Raw genomic sequence first — 15999 nt, 5'->3', positions numbered from 1 at the left:
ACTAATATGACGATATAACTGGTCATTACTTAGCATGGTTTCCATGCTCCTGACATAATCTTCCTTATCCATGATAACTACAGGGCCTCCTTTATCGGCATGTCTAATCATGATGGAATCATCATTCTGCAGCCTTTTCAAAGCTGTACATTCATTGAAATTCAAATTAAATCTCAAATTCTTATGAATTTTCCTGTTGTCATAATATCTATACAAGTCATCCTCTACCATCTTATTAAATGCATCTACTAAAGGCTGAGGGTTAGACATATACAAACTAGGCCTCTTGAAAAGACATTCATGACTATTTAATAGATTGCCAAACTCAAGTTTGAGCATAACATTTCACTAAAGCATTTCACATCTATCATGGTATCAGTCATGTCACTACTCATAGAGGGAATAAATGTAAGCCCTTTGTTTAACACAGATAACTCATAATTACTTAAAGTACGTCTGGACAAATTCCAGACTAATGTGTCACCACTTGACTCCACATCTTCTTGAGGGATTGATTCAACTGTCTGTCTGTTGACAATTTGCGTTTCTGTCTCCCCCTGCTTTTGGACCGTATTCTCATAGGTCTCTTCTCCCCATTGATGGGTAACGGAAGATGTGGAAGGGCACCTGTAGCCGAGGTCGATGGCAATGCAGGTGAAACAGTATTTCATACTCAGTGTTGTCTTAGGCCGTACATCCCCTTTCAAGTTAATAACATTTCCCTCACTAGATACATGCTCAACAACATTAACATTATGCTGTGCAGAAATATCAATAAACTCTGTAACAGAATGAACCAAGTTATAAGCAGCCTGTATATTAACAGACTCCTCATTCCCTTCCTGTGAAGGCGTAGGTTTGTTATTAACAGTCTGTAACAACATAATTATGTGTGTCAAGAACAGTTTCATTGGCCCTTTCATGGCCATTATAGGCTGTTTCAAATCTGGGCCATGTAAACACATGTCCTCTTTGAAAATCAAGGCTGTCCCATTCAATTTTTTCTTTCTTTTGTTGTAACAGCCTTCTTTCATACACCATAACCCCATCCAACAATCCTTCCAGAATACAGCCAATGCATTAGGAAATTTCACATACAGCAGAGTTTGTTGCTCCTTAATGCAGGCTCTTAATGTCTCTTCTTCTGCCTTAAAAAAGTCTATAAGAAGTGCCATATATTTAGCGCTTACCTCCAAGTTCAGTAACTGCCAGCTCGCTAATAGTCCCGGATACTGTGTTCCATAAGTCGGCATCTTGAGGACCCTCAGTCCTCTCGGAACAATTTTTCTAGCAAGACATACCTCAAAATGCTGTCTTTGTGTCTGCAACCTTTTCAGCTTAAGGAAATCCTTCTCTAGCTTTTCCGTTGCTTGCTTCAACGCCTCAGAGTCTATACCATCCATGCTGCTGCTCGCGTCACCGGATGTGACATCATGGACCATCAAAGGGTTCCTTCCGACTGAATACAGGCTAAAAATCTGCCCGGAATACTCCTCATCACCTCTACAGGTCTATTCAGTCTGTAGTCAAGTTCCAGATCTTGAATGTTTCCCTCTGCCATGTTCTTCTTCGGTGTGAAATGCAAGCAAAAAAGTAAAATAATAAGATAGACACAGAAGGCAAATGTACTGAAACCAGCAAAATGAAGAATAAGTCCAGTAAAAAGTATGGCAACACACAAACCAGGCAGTATATTGACGAATTCAGCCATATAATACTAGTTAAAAGCTTTTAATGAAGGAGGTAAGCGCTTTCACATAACAGCTTCATCAGACCAAACAACCTTCAGGGTGTAGTCCATTTAAATACAGTGCATCAACCAATCAACATGTAGACAACTTAATTACATTAATTTAAAGTAGAACTAGCCGCAATTTCAATATAAAATCATTTTTTATATTATTATTATTTAGGTTTATGGTCATAGATAGGGTTACACCCACAATTCGAGAAGGAGATATTAGGAATATTATAAGACTTAGGGCAGATAGAGGGAAGGGCTTAAATGAAAGAGCCTCTATCAAGCCCACTTTGAAGTCAAGGAGACTGTCAGTAAAGTAAAATAAAACAATATATACCATTCAAGGATGTTAGCTGACACATACTCCCATACACCACATAGGTTTCTTTGTGTGTATACATATATATATTTATATATATATATATATATGTGCGAGTTTTATATTTTATATATTATATATGTTTTTATTTCTTGTTATACTTCAATGATGGTATATTGAAATGAATTTGAATATTGAAATGAAAACAAAGATTATAGCAGTAGGGTCTATATTAGACCACCGAACGCTTAGGTAAGTGAACGGTGATTAATCGACCCCATGTAAGCAAAAGCTTACAAAACCAAACTGTCAGAACAGCGATTTGCTGTTCCAACAAAAAAAAAAAAAAAAGAAAGCACATTAAAACATGAGATTAAGTGGGAGGCTTCACCCTCACACCCCCCTACTTAAATATACCAACTCCAAGACCACACTACAGTGCCAAAAACAGCAAAGTACTGAAGCGGACAAGTGAATTATTTTCCAGGGGAAAGAATTTGCTTACATGCCGCTTCAATATTTTGTCGTTTTGGTTTTGTCAGTTTGACCAAGACGCATTCAAAAACATGCATCTTCGGTCTGCTGATAGGAACCCTAGCAGTATACTATATACATCCACACATGAATTGGCTGAGAAATAACCATATTTTGAGGGCATGATAAGATGAAGTATTTACGGCTATACATTAAATGGCTTCTTTATGGCTGTAAGGATATGTTGGAAGAGACTAAACAAAAGATTATATAAAAATTAAGAAATTGGAAGCTCTTGTTTATGGATATGAATAGTAAGATGCAAACAGTGAAATGTTTTTAGTCCTTTTAGTTTTATATATGGGTCAGGCATATTTTTATCAGCCAGAGGAAAGGTTGTGGACAATAATTAATAAAGATTTGAAAAATGCATTTGCAAGTGGAAGGGGGCAAGAGTTAGTGGAATAAGTTTATCCTTCCAATAGAGCATGGTGGTTTAGGATTATCTGATTTGAAGGAATTGTTTAGAGTTACACAGTTAAGGCTTATATACGTAACACAAGCACAAGTTTATAATTCAAACTGGAAATGGAGGATGATAAATCGGGGGGGGGGGGGTTCAAGAAATAAGGACAGAGTAGGATTTTGGATGCAGATCCTTAAAGAAAATAATAACCACCACACGGGTATTATGTTCAGAAAGTTGCAGGAAGAATACTAACAACTAAGTCAACACTGGAACAGAGAAAAGTGATTTTGCCAATAGGGATAATTGTAAGTAGGGGTACAGAAATAGGCAAGAGTGGGCCGGAACTTACAGAACAATGGCAGAGGAACCAAGGTATTAGGAGCAAATAAGTAGAGAGGAAAAGGTAATAGAGTAGGATGAGGCCAAGAAGACATTTGCAATGCAGGCCTTCCCTACCAGGGACTGATATTTGAGTACAGGCAAAGAGAAAGGAACAGGGAAACCTTAAGTGAAAGACCTGCTCTGGTAGAGTTTTTTGTTGAATCTAGAGCAGTAGCTGCTGTTAAAAATGGATAATTAGTAGGGCATATAAAATATTACATGATATCTATACGAATCAATTGAAGGAGGTTAAAAATGACTGGGAAGACGGTGTGACGCCCGTGCCCTGGCCCAGCAATCAAGGAGCCTCAATCCTCACCACTAACACCTGTGAGGTGCATCTCATATAGGAGGAAAGGATAACAAATACACACAGTAAAGTGCAATTTCCCTTAAGGGCACACAGAAATCACAGTCAGTCCGGGGCTGCTCACTCCCTTGCGCTCCAGATCCCCAATAAGACTCCCCACTGGCACAGCTATGGGGTCCAGATCTCAGCCTAGTGGGCAAGCTAAAACCTCCAGCACCCTCTCTGTCCAACTATTGCTTTGTGTCCCTGCACAAGTAGCTGTCACACACACACACACACACACACACACACACACACACACACACACACACACACACACACACACACACTTTGAGATAAGTTTATATAACCACACAGACACTCCTGGGAAAGGCTGGCACAGGTTCTCCAGCTGTGCCTCTTTTACCCAGACTATATGGTAGAAATCACTGCTGACACCCAGCTAATATTTATCAGCTACTCAAAGGCCCTTAAAAGGGTGTCCAATTATTACTGTGCAATATTATTATCCAATTGGTAGTATAACTAAACAGTCAAGGCTTATTAGACTGACAGTACAGGATCAATATATACATGCAATGTACTCTTAGAGCTTAACTTATCTCTACACAAAACAGCCACAGTTGAAAGGTTTTAAAATATTTAATAATATACAATAAAAACACAAGACAATACTTCTTACTACACAGTGCTAGTCAATAGTTCAGAGATCACAGAGAAATTCTTAAATTAATTCAGTAGTACAGTTCTGACATCACAGAAAAAACACTTAGTCTGAACTTTCTAGTTTCTAGCTATTTCTAAGAAAAAACACAAATCTAAGATAACCTTACATACAGAACACAGGCAGAGTGCTGATGAGTTGGATGGTCGAGACAAAAATGCTTTCTGCTCCCTGATTCTCTCTGTTTTTAAAATGACATTCCTGGTTCACATTACATCATTCTTCACACTTCCCTGGGTTTCCCAGGCTAACAGGCTACATTCTTTAGCGGGCTCACACCAGGTCAGGAAGCAAAGCCATTAATGATATTTATGCATGCAAATTCTGGCCATTACTATGCCCTTAAAACAATAGTAAGAATTCCTTTATCTAGACAGGCTGGAACCAACTTTAAAGATCAAAGACAGGCATAAAATGCTTGACTTAGCTTCCTTACAGCAGTTCCACATGTAACACTATTTTTACCATTTAAGACAACAAGCCTGTGTTTACATTAATATTTACAGATGACAGAATTATCTATAAAATTATATCTGGCTAGGCTGGCAGCCTTCACAGAGGGACTGGAAAAGCAATTTACTGAGAACAATGGGAAGATATATTCATGGCTCTAAAGTATGCAACAAAGTCCAGAAGGTTTAGGATCTTTGTTTGGAAGTGTTTGCATAGATGTTTTATACCGCAAGTAGATTTCAAAGAATTTTCCACAGGTAGACAGCAAATGTTGGAGTTCTGATGGGGAAGAAACAGGTAACTGGGAACATATGTTCAAGCAATGTAAAGAGTTGGCAGATTTTTAAAATTCCTTACAGAGTACCCTGTCAGAAATATTGACTGAGCAAATGGTTGTGACTTTGGAAATGATTCTTTTGAGCTGGGACACAGGATATGAATTGCCTAGACAAAGTAAGGCCTTATTACGTTTAATTCAGTTAGCTGCCAAAAAAGCAATTACTACAAAATGGAAATCCCAAGTCTTAACCAACTGTATTTGAAGTACTGAAGAGTATAAAATAGATAAAAAAATGGTAGAGGGATATTTAGACAAGAGAAGGAGCAAATTTATTAGAAATAAATAGAATCTGCGTGAACGATACATGCAGAATAAGTACAGGAGGAGGAGGAATGAAGATTAAGGGAAGGCAGGAATTCAGCTATTTATGTAATGTTGGACTGATGACAGTTAAACGAAAAGCTATGGGATGTACAATGGATGTAAATGGAAAAATGTTAATATGGCTTATTTTCTTTAATGTATGTTTGCCTATGAATTGGAGATTTTAAAATCATTGTTCTTAAAATGTTTTTGTAATACTTTGGAGCTTTTCTCTCCAGGCCTCAGTTGAAAATGGGTACCTACCTAGACAGACTTTCCTGGTAATCAAATGTCAGTAAATAAATAAATAAATAGGAACAGTGCTGCACACCTAGACTTACAAGAATCAGTACAAATTCACATATGTGTTACACTTTAGCATTCTGATACCAGCTATTTCCAAACCTCATATATAGCTCATGACATAAAATTTAAAAACAAAACTGCATTTAGATGACTAAACCTAAGTATGCAGTCAGTACTAAATCAGGTAACTCACTATACCTACTTCAGATTATATGTTTTTCCTTACTACATTTTACTTGAAAAAATAAAATACAGTTTGTCTACATGGGTAACGTACACATAAATATATACATATATATATATATATATATATATATATAGATATATATATATATATATATATATATATATATGGATGGCGCAGTGGTGCAGCGGTTTGCTTTGTCGCCTCACAGCAAAGGATTCTGGATTGATTCTCAGCTGGGGTGCCTTCTGTGCATAGTCTGCAAGTCCTCCCTGCGTTTGTGTGGGTTTCCTCAAGGGGTTCCAGTTTCCTCCCACGTTACAGAGACATGCGTCTGGAGCATTTCTCCCTGGGCCTCCACTGAAAATTGGCTCATTCCAAGTCGGACTTTCCAGGTAAACAAATGTTAAACAAATAAATAAATAAAATATATAAAGAGAGAGAGTAAGTCACTCCAGAGTAATATCATCATGGCATCCCCCCCTTCAAAATCACTGGGAAAAAAGTCACAAGCATTGTAAGCAATACTAGTCACATTTCACTTAGTCTGTGTAACACATATCCACAGTGACATGTAAATGTACATTACATCAAATTCTAGTGCTTCTAAAACACGTTAAAAGACAGAGTATGCAAGAATCAGAACCCACCTGCAGTTTTTAGACCTGTGCAAAAACTTCCTATGTTACCCACAAGCTTTCCATTGTTATTCTGAATACAAGCTGCTTAGCATTTTCGTCAACACTGCACGAAAACCTTAAAGCAGACTAATATCAACATAAACTTAAGGTTTTTTTAGACAGTGCAGCAGTCCATAAATGAAACCCATACACACATTTCTATGGCTTGGCCCTACATTCTATGTATTTCTGGAAAAACATATTCTTCTCTCAGATTTAAATATTCAATTTTCAGCCTTTACAACACAGAGAAATATAGACATAAGTATGCCATAACACAGTAATGTGTGAAGCAAAAAAACCCTTTTCAACAGCATTTAATTAACCAATTTATGACACACTTTTAAATAAAAACAGTTAAATGGCAATACAATACAACAGAATAAAATGCAACAGCAATATAGAGTTCAGTCATTTCCATGTGAATGAAGTGGAATGAATGCCTAACAGATTCTACAACAGTAAAATAATAGGGAACATGGAGTGTTTTGTTACAGCTAACAGTCTGCATGGGTTTACTCTCTCTGACCTTATGACAGCACCACCTGCTAACTAGTTGTCTGTAACTGAGGAAAACATGGGAGTGTAATGGTTAAGTGTTTGTGCAATATGAATTTTTATTTAGCTAAAGAATGCACAAAGTTTCTATTTTCCTATATGATGTGAAGTATTCTTTTGCTTAGCTCTTACTATAGATATGTTTGCTACAGTATTTTAACTTCCTTTTATAATGTCTACAGTGATCAATTTTCTTAACAGCATGGGAAATTCCAACCCAGAACTACATATATAAATGTCTTATGATTTCACATAGAATGCTTCCTTCAGAGTTGCCATCATCTGCTAATAAATGTTTTTAATCCTGTACGCTTTCCTCTAATTTGTAACCCAAATAGCTTAACTACTTACAAATCGTGCCAATCAAAACTTTAAAATGAGTTTATTTACAGCTGCGTACATACATTTAAGTGATGCTGCCTTCTATAAAATGCTTATACATGCACACACAAACACATATACACAATATGCATAATGCACTAATAATTATACATAGCCAGCGACAAGATTTATATAAAGTATTTGTATTAATTATGGACTAGCTACATAGGATAGGAATACAGCACATAAGCCATTGTTTATTAGCTATCAATAGGAGTAGATATGCAGAACAGGTATGAAAGATGAGATTATCCTACTGTAGCTTTGATGAACAGCCTATGACATACATTTATGACCCCAGCTAGAGTGAACTGATGATACCTATGTTAAAGCAGATAAACACTGCATGTTATGTAAACTGGAGTTAGTGGGTCTATATCATTTCGTCGAAGCAATTACCTGTCGAACACCTATTTGTTGAACTTAATCCATCAAATCTTAATTTCATCTAATGATCATTTAAGCACATTTCTTCCCAGGGGAAAAAACTTGTTGGTCATCATCAGGAATTTGCCCTTTTCTCCACTGTAGTGCAATCTCAGAGTTGTATATTTAGTTAAGGAGGGGTGAGTTTTAAATAATGTGTTTTTTTCTGACAGTTGTTAGGTTGGTCGTAGCTGGAAAAGGGGCTGACGTTTATACCCTATAGCGGGAGCAACTTGGTTAACACCATTATCTGCCTTAAGCTGTTTTACAACAAGCTGAGCTTGAAAATCTTTTTTCATGAAAGGATAATGAAATTTTGATGTGACAGACAGGATGAGGACCAAGAAATGAGGAATAAAATCATCAACCATAAGTCCTGAATGGAAGAAACAAAATCCATTTTGCCCATCTTTCCAACCACTTATATGGGCATACAAGAAGAAATGTGAGGAAGGCATTCACAGAATTCATACCAAACCCTCCAAGTGAAAGTTTTATAACTTGTTCCAGAATGAACTGGCAGCACAAAAAAGTCTCAGCACAGATAAACCAAGGTCAGTGATGAAGGCAGACAAAGGTGGGGGTATCTTCATCACAGATACTGATTCCTATAACCAGAAGATTGAGACAACGTTGGGAAATCAGGACTTCTACCAAAACACAAGAATTGCTGCTCTGAAATTAGGTAATCTACTTGCTGATGATTTAATTTTCTCACAGTAACTCACCCAAGGATACACCAGTTTTTTGGTATCCCTAAACCACACAAAAACCTTGCTGACCTCCCATATCATCCAGTGGTAGCAGAGGGAGGCTCTGCCACTCAGCCCCTATCAATTTATTTGGAATTTAAAATAAAAGAATTGCCAGAAATGCTCCATCATACATCTTGGACACTTGTCTTTCTTAAAAAGTACTGAGAAATTAAGATCAAGCCAGACACTGTACTTGCCACCACTGATGTGGAAGTGCTTTACACAGTATTTCCACGAATACTACATTGACAGTCAAATAATTCATGGGAACACAACTTCCAGCAAAACCATGGAACTACATGCAATACGTGAGCTTCTGGACACAACACTTAAAAACAAATACTTCCATTTTAACCAGAAATGGTATAAACGAACAAGGGGAATAACCATGGAAGCAGCAATGGCCCCCAGCCTGGCAAACATAGCCTTAGTCAAGTGGAAAGAAAATACCATCTACACCGCTCAGTATTTCCTGTATATGAACTGTTATTATTGCTTTACTGATGATATTTTCATTTCATGGAACAGCTCAGCAGAAAAACTTAAGGAATTCTCTGACTACATCGAAAAGTTGGCAGACTTCCTGCATTTCACTAATCACTACAGCTTTAAAAAGGTAAAATGTTTGGATCTCACCATTTACAAAAAAGAAAGTGATACCGTGTTAAACAATGACCTGTTTACAAAACCCACAGGTGTCAACCTGTTGCTACATACAAACAGTATGCATCTCCAAATCACAAAGAAAAATATTATAAAGTCACAAGGGATGAGGTTAGCTTGTGTGTCAGGGGAAATGATGTGATTTCTACATAACCAGGCTAAACTACAAAGCGACTTTCTTGAACATGAAACAGAACAACTACCCAGCTCTCTTCAATCCACCACAAAGAGAGTAAATTAATATAGTGAGCTCACAAAATGATACTGACAAAGAAAAACATAAAGTGTGATTGTCAGAATTTCAAAGGACTCTCTGGAAATAAATCTTACTATGCATGAAAACTGGAGTATCATCCATGGAAACAAGTCCATTAATAAGATACTTGACTCACAGCCTACTTTCTTCTATGTAAAAGACGAAATACTAGCAGCTGGGTAGATGAACATACTCTGCCAACTACGGAGTCAAAAGCTGTCACCTTTCCCTGCATGCCTCCAGGATGAAGATGCTGTGACTTTATGATTAAGAGAAACAGCTTTTATTATCCAAACTCAAAAAAAGAGATATTACAGCACAGGGAGAGATGACTGCAAAAGCAAGTTGGTAGTTTAAAGGCCCAGCTGCACAATGTGTAAAGCATTCTACATAGGCAAGACTATTAGTGCCCTAACGTAAGGCTTACTAAACACTTACCAGACATCCGACTAATAGATCTTAATAGTCCACTAACCAGACATGCTCTATACCGCAGAAACTTTGAGAAATTTGTATTCCACATAGTGGAGAAAGTACCAACTGGCCCACTTGAAAGCGTCACAGGAGCTGTACTTGAAAAACAGGAACTAGAGTGGCAAATTCACCTAAAAACTTCCTGGCACCCACGATTAAACAAAACTATTCCATCAAATCTGTACTTGAACTCAGAAAGCTTGACCATAACAGCCTTTACTTTTTATATTCCTTCATTGTATTTTTAAAGAGCATTATATTCACATAGATTACTACAGGACCATGTAGGAAAAAATTATGTTAAGTTAACATCGTTGGCTTAGAAGCACTTTTAGATTTACATGTAACACTGCCTTCTGTAACAGAGTTCTCTCATTTAAATTTCCAGTGCATTTGTCAGGAATAGTATTACTACTGAGCATAAGTTTTAAAATGTTCCCGTATTCAGTTATACGAGATTTTAATAGTTGTTTCCATACTCATTATTTAATGTTGCTTCTTCTTCTTCTTCTTTCGGCTGCTCCCGTTAGGGGTCGCCACAGCAGATCAACTGTTTCCATTTCTTCCTGTCCTCTGCATCTTGCTCTGTCACACCAACCACCTGCATGTCCTCTCTCACCACATCCATAAACCTTATCTTAGGCCTTCCTCTTTTGCTGTTACCTGGCAGCTTCATCCTTAGCATCTTTTTCCTAATATACTCTGCATCCCTCCTCAGCACATGTCCAAACCAACGTAATCTTGCCTCTCTGGCTTTGTCTCCAAACCTTCCAACCTGGTCTGACCCTCTAATATACTTATTCCTAATCCTGTCCATCCTCGTCACACCCAGTGCAAATCTTAACATCTTCAACTCTGCCATATCAAGCTCTGACTCCTGCCTTTTTGTCAATGCCACTGTCTCCAACCCATATAACATAGGTGGTCTCGCTACCTTCTTGTAGACCTTCCCTTTCACTCTTACTGGTACTCGTCTGTCACAAATCACTCCTGACACTCTTCTCCACCCACTCCATCCTGCCTGTACTCTCTTCTTCACCTCTCTTCCACACTCACCATTACTCTGAACTGTTGATCCCAAGTACTGAAACTCATCCACCTTCGCCACCTCTACTCCCTGCATCCTCACCATTCCTCTATCCTCCATCTCATTCACACACATATATTCTTAGTCCTGCTGACCTTCATTCCTCTTCTCTCTAGAGCATATCTCCATCTCTCCAGGGTCTCCTCCACCTGTTCCCTACTCTCACTACAGATCACAATGTCATCTGCAAACATCATAGTCCACGAGGACTCCTGTCTGATCTCGTCTGTCAACCTGTCCATCACCACTGCAAATAAGAAAGGGTCCACGGCTGATCCTTGATGTAATCCCACCTCCACCTTAAACGCATCTGTCACTCCCACCGCAGACCTCATCGCTGTCACACTACCCTCGTACATATCCTGTACCACTCTTACATACTTATCTGACACTCCCGACTTCCTCATACAATACCACAACTCCTCTCTAGGCACCCTGTCATATGCTTTCTCTAAATCCACAAAGACACAGTGCAACTCCTTCTGACCTTCTCTGTACTTCTCCATCAACACTCTCAGAGCAAACATCGCATCTGTAGTGCTCTTTCCTGGCATGAAACCATACTGCTGATCACTAATCATCACCTCCCTTCTTAACCTAGCTTCCACTACTCTTTCCCATAACTTCATGCTGTGACTGATCAGTTTAATCCCTCTGTAGTTACTACAGCTCTGCACATCACCCTTAATCTTCTTAAAAATCGGTACCAAAACACTTTTTCTCCATTCCTCAGGCATTCTCTCACTTTCCAAGATTTCATTAAACAATCTAGTTAAAACCTCCACTGCCATTTCACCTAAACACCTCCATGCTTCCACAGATATGTCATCTGGACCAACAGCCTTTCCATTCTTCATCCTCTTCATAGCTATCCCTACTTCCTCCTTGCTAATCCACTGCACTTCATGATTCCCTATCCACACATCATCCAACCTTCTCTTCCTCTCACTCTCTTCATTCATCAACCCCTCAAAGTACTCCTTCCATCTGCTCAACACACTCTCCTCGCTTGTGAGTATGTTTCCCTCATTATCCTTTATCCCCCTTACCTGCTGCACATCTTTACTAGCTCGGTCCCTCTGTCTAGCCAATCGGTACAGGTCCTTTTCTCCCTCCTTAGTGTCCATCCTTTTATACAACTCTTCATACACCTTATCCTTAGCCTTTGCCACCTCTCTCTTTGCCATGCACCTCATCTCCTTATACTCTTGTCTACTTTCTTCATCTCTTTGACAATCCCATTTCTTCTTCGCCAACCTCTTTCTCTGTATACTCTCCTGTACGTCTTCATTCCACCACCAGGTCCCCTTGTCCTCCTTCCTCTTTCCAGTTGTCACACCAAGCACCTTTCTAGCCATCTCTCTTACTAGCTCTGATATAGTTACCCAGATATTCGGTAACTCTTCACTGCCACCCAGTGCCTGTCTTAACTCTTCCCTGAACATCACCTCACAATTACCCTTTTTCAATTTCCACCATTTGATCCTTGGTGCTGCCCTCACACTCAACCTCCTCTTCTTGATCACCAATGTTATCCTACAAACCACCATCCTATGCTGCCTAACTACACTTTCCCCTGTCACCACTTTACAGTCTCCAATCTCCTTCAGACTGGCCCTTCTACATAAGATATAATCCACCTGTGTGCATCTTCCTCCACTCTTGTATGTCACCCTATGCTCCTCCCATTTGTTAAAATATGTATTCATCACAGCCATGGCCATCCTTTTCACAAAGTCCACTACCATCTGACCTTCTGAATTCCTTTGCTTAACACCATATCTACCCATCACTTCCTCATCCCCTCCAGGAGTGGCCTTAGGTCAACTGGTGCCCTAGGCAAAAGGTCTCCACGACACCCCCCACCACACCACCCAGTGCCCCTATCTTGGTCTACCTCCATTAAATAAACACTGAAAAAGCGCCCCTGCTAGAGCGGCGCCCTAGGCGACCGCCTAGTTGGCCTATGCCTAAGGCCGGCTATGATCCCCTCTGTTCCCTTCACCAACATGTCCATTGAAATCTGCTCCAATCACCAGTTGCTCACCCTCGGGTACAGTCATCACCACTTCATCCAACTCACTCCAAAATTTTTCTTTCTCCTCCATCGCACACCCAACTTGTGGAGCATATGCACTAACAACATTCATCATTACACCATCAATTTCCAGCTTCATAAACATCACTCTATCCAACACTCTTTTCACCTCCAGAACACTCTTAGCATACTGTTCCTTCAGGATAATGCCTATGCCATTTCACCTCCCATCCACACCATGATAAAACAATTTGAAACCGCCTCCGATACACCTAGCCTTGCTCCCCTTCCATCGGGTCTCTTCCACACACAATATACCAACCTTTCTTCGGTCCATCATATCAGCTAGCTCTCTCCCTATACCAGTCATACTGCCAACATTCAAAGTTCCGACCCTCGCTATCACAGTCCTAGTCTTTACCTGCCTTTGGACATGCCTTCCCCCTCGTCTCCTCCTTCGGCTAACAGTAGCCCAATTTCCACCAGCACCCTGTTGGCCAACAGTACTGGTGGCGGTCGATGTTGCTAAATCTGTTGATTTTTTTTTTTTTTTGTCTTGAAATCAAGTTGGTCATGTACACATATTTATTATTTAGTGGAATTAACTATAAGAATGCTCATTTGCCATAGTTCTGTTCTACTTGACCCAGTGAAGCCTCACCTACCTATTAGAAGTTAGGTGAAACCACTTTAGACTCCTAAGTTTATTATTTTGTTCTTTTTCCTTACTTGCATCAGTTTCAATAACAGCAGTAAACTGATGATTTTTCTCAAGGCCAAAATGTACCTTTTCCTTTATGTCAGCATAGTCACCAAACCATAATCATATCTCTAATGTGTTTATGTAATAAACCTCCCTTGGCACAGTTTATGTGCCCTGAGGCAATGCTGCCTTCCTGCCATAATTAGATTCATCACTTCCTATTAATTAGCTCCAGTGTCACACATTTAATTTAAGTCTCGTTTTCAACAAAGATTCACATATTTGTGACTACCCTCCCATCATAGGCCCAACTTTTGTTAGTTTACAACCTGTAACATCTGCACTGTTTTACTATGTAAGACTATTGGCAGTGGACCTATCTATATTACACCTGATGTTTCTTAGTAGTATATTAACAATCTATGAATTATTTTCTACTTGTTTCAATTATAGATGGATTAATATCTTGTTTATACTTAATGATCAAGTAAATTCAGTATACTACCAAGGACTAGATAGTCCATACAGTTGCATATTTTTCCACTCTTCCTAGACATCTCTGCAAAGTGTTTTTTTTTTTGCAACAGGCACTGGTACAAGACACGCTTGCTAGAGGATTACTGATTACCATGTTGGGGAATACACTTTGCTGTTTGATAGGGATTACAACTCTGGCAACTAAGATTTATGGCATATGTTACTGACAACCTCTTATAATGTACCTGTTTTGACAGCATTTAGATGGCACTGAAATAGGAGTCAGATATTTCTTTTTTCATTTAATCTGGTTTGGTTCACTGTCATAGAATGCTGCAGTTTATTTTAGACCTAGCACATGTAGAGCCCTTTCTGGTCTCTCTGAACACACTTACAATTGATATATCACTAGAAAGTTTAATTTATCCTGACGTGGAAAGGGTGGTGTTCTACCTGACACAAAGGATACAAGGTAGGTGCTCCCACTTACAGGTTCAGACAGATTGCCCTAACTAGCTGCAGTTATAACTACTACAGTACAGTACTTAAGATTTTTAATTTGACTGGTTGTCACATATATTTTTAGTACTTATTGACCCATCTAAACATGGCAAATAGCATCTCCTTATCACATCACACATACAATGATGTGCTAATAGTCACACATAGCTAGAGACAAAATTAATATAAAGTGTTTGTATTAATTAGGCATTAGCCTAAGGAGAAGGAATACAGCACATAAGCTATTACCTATTAGCTACCAATAGGAGTACATATGCAGAACAGTTATGAACGATGAGACTTATCCTATTGAGGCTTGGATGAACAGCCTATGACATACATTTATGATCCCAGCTTGAGGGAACTGACAATGATCTCTGTGTTAAAGCAGATAAATACTGTGTCATATAACCTAAAATTAGATCTGATGAAGCCCTTTTAAGGGCAAAAACACTTATCTGTTTGTTTTTCAATAAAGTTTGAATCGTTAAAAAAGTTATAAGTGCTTGATTACTCTGAAGTCTCAACTGAGCTTGTCTACAATGCATGGTTCTTTTTTCCTATTTTTTTTTTTTTGATTCTCAGGCAGCAGATTTATTTGCTCACAAGTACGTTTTCTTTGTGGTGTATATGTAACAACTACACTACGCAATCATGGAAGCTTGGAACAGTGAGATTTTTACACTTTATAGATAACATGATGTGGTGGTAGAGCATAAAGGTCAACTACTAACTCATTTATAGAAAAAAGTGATTTGCACATTTGTAATTGTAATGATGTATAACATCGAGGCAGCTCTTAAAAGTCCTCTTTTTGCAGAATGCATTCATATAAGCTAGCTTCAGGTCACACTGCCTTTGCATTTAAAACTTGGAACAAAGGCATAATGTATTTATAGTACCTGGACATTGTTTTACCATTACTACACAACTTTCTCATACTGTAGACTAAATGGGAATCATTGTTCTCAAACCAGAACAGGTGCTGGCTCATTT

Source organism: Protopterus annectens, chromosome 4.part1, assembly GCF_019279795.1.
Source record: "Protopterus annectens isolate FY-2018-M chromosome 4.part1, PAN1.0, whole genome shotgun sequence".
NCBI lineage: Eukaryota > Metazoa > Chordata > Ceratodontiformes > Protopteridae > Protopterus > Protopterus annectens.
The sequence above is the reverse complement of the archived record's forward strand: the minus strand, read 5'-3'. Positions refer to the sequence as shown.